Genomic DNA, 2,719 nt, shown 5'->3' on the forward strand with positions numbered 1-2,719 from the left:
GTTAGGGAAGTGTCCAATTTATAGGGAGATAATGAAATGTATGTTTTATGAAGGGCAAGTGAATTTTCTCAAGGCTTATTCTTAAGGGAATTGTGTCTGCTTGAAAGAGTACACTCAGAAAGCAAAATCTATACTGTTCTACAGCAGACACTATAAAAATGCAAATTAAGGTTGATACATGCCTTATTCATGAATTTCTTAAAGTATTGAATTTGAATCTCTTAAAAATACAAAGCTAAAGATGGTTTTCATTTAAAAAGCCAAAAAATAAAATATGTATTTAAGGGGATAAATTATACATAAGCATGATTCATAATTTATTGCCCATAAAACTTTTATCAAAGAAACAAGGAAAGTGGTATGTATGCAAATACATGGATGCAAAATAAACATATTTCTATAAGCTGTGCACCAGAAAAGAAAGGGCACATGACTTATATTGGTTTTCTCTTTTAAATGTGGCTACAATACAAATATTTTTTAATAGTAAAGCTTAAGGTATTGCTAACAACAGAAATGTGCTTTTTTTGTGCTTTGATATTAAAGCCAAATATTTTGTTTGAGTAGGGGTACCTTCTGTTCTGTTTCACACAATCTAGTTAGTGATAGCGACATGTGCGTTTATTAAGTCTTTAAAGACCATTTATTTTCTGTTGTTTGTACTGGTTTTGGGTCCTGGTTCCTCCCTGACTTATTTCCATAAGTGTCTCATGCTTGACAGTCCTACATGTTTAATAGTCAAGGAGGATATCAAAACCATAAAGCAGTTTTAGATTTTCTAATCCACTACTTCTGGCCTTTTAACGAGAGCCTTTGTGAGAACCATGCAAACCTCTGTAACTTTCCACTTTCAGTCTGCTCTTCGGGTTTATGATAATGAAAAAATATATCCTGTATCTGGGCCTGTTAAAGAAAATTATAACCATAGTTTGAAACTTAATGGACTATAGCATCGGTTCAGATTCACTCAGGATTAGTTATTAGCTTCAAGAAATTGGCTACATTTATTACACTACCTCACATCCATTTTGACAATATACAGTAAATAGAAAGCACATAAATAAAACTATTAACTCTTTTTAAACTTATATTTCTTCCTATCACAACATGACTGAATTTTCAGGATCTTAAACACATCACAAAGAGAATACAGCATGCATTCACAAAAATCTCTCTTGAAGTGTATTTATCAAACACTCCTATCTTTGAAGGGTATATTGCCCATGAAAAGTATATATTCCATCCCAAACCCAAAATTCATCTACTTCTACTAACTTTGTATATGAAAATAGATGGCACTTGGAAACTACCAAAAAGAATTACATAAATTACAGAATAATAATAACAGTGAAAATAATCTCCCACATATCAAGTGCCGAATTGGGGAAAAAAAAAAAAAACAACTGAAAGGATCTTTTCCTTTTTTTTTTTTTAAGATTTATTTATTTATTTGAGAGAGAGTGTGTGAGCATGAAAGGGGGCAGTGGTAGAGGCAGAGAATCTTCGAGCAGACTCCCCACTGAGCACAGAGCCTAAAGCTGGGCTCACCCCAGGACCTTGCGATCATGACCTGAAATGAAACAAAAAGCCAGAGCTCAATCAACTGAGCCACCCAGGTGCCCTTTAAAGAACCTTTTCTGGATCCCTGGGTAGCTCAGCAGTTTAGCGCTTGCCTTTATCCCAGGGTGTGATCCTGGAGTCCTGGGATCGAATACCACATCAGCCTCCTTGCATGGAGCCTCCCTCTTCCTGTGCCCGTGTCTCTGCTTCTCTCTCTCTCTCTCTCTCTCTCTCTCTCATGAATAAATAAATAAAATCTTTTTTTTTTTTAAAGAACCTTTTCTTATTGCAGTGCTTAATCATTACCCTTTTTAAGGATTGATTTGATTGTTCATACCTTTTTCTAGCTTTGCTGAAATCAAATACCCAGATAATTCTCTAATTTAGGCTAATTTTATAATTTGACCTAAATATTTGAGACCTACCTGGTCTCAAATACTATGTACCAACTACTCTTAATAATTCAATTTATCATATGTCTGAAATTTTGTCTTACATTCAACTACAAATGGCCTATTTCACAATGTTATAACCCCTACTTACCAGTTACATATTAGTAGATTACTTGAGTATATCTTTGAAATAATTTTGAAAGCGTGAAGAGGACAAGGCAATTTCACAGCTATGTTGTCTGTGACTATGGAAGTAAGGATAAAAGTAAAGATAAAAGCTAAGAAAAAGATAAGTATAGCTTTCAAACATATACCAGGACAGAAGAATTAGGGTATGTGGCACCTGAAGATTATGAGATGACAATTCTAGGAGGTTGGATAGCAGCACAAACTGAAGCAAATGGTACGAACAGTATATTATGTCTAGCATCAACTTTCTTCATATGCATGTCTTTGAATTACTTTTAGTAACTTTTGGTTAGCACTAAATTGCATTTGTACAATACCCACTTCCAATTTTCCCTCCCAAATTTCCTTACAATTTTATTTTTCTACTTTCTATGTTGTCATCAGCTTTTGTGTCGTTGGGTCAATTCACTGTGATCCTTCAATTTTTAATCATAAATCATTAATGACAATGGTGACCCTGAGCATACATAAATGAGTACCAAACATACATTAAGTCTTTTGTCATCAATAAAATCTGTAATGAATTATAAGAAATAACATTTTAAACAAGTCCTCATTGCCTAGTTTCAAGGACAAAT

This window comes from Nyctereutes procyonoides, unplaced genomic scaffold, assembly GCF_905146905.1.
Source record: "Nyctereutes procyonoides isolate TBG_1078 unplaced genomic scaffold, NYPRO_anot_genome, whole genome shotgun sequence".
Taxonomy (NCBI): domain Eukaryota; kingdom Metazoa; phylum Chordata; class Mammalia; order Carnivora; family Canidae; genus Nyctereutes; species Nyctereutes procyonoides.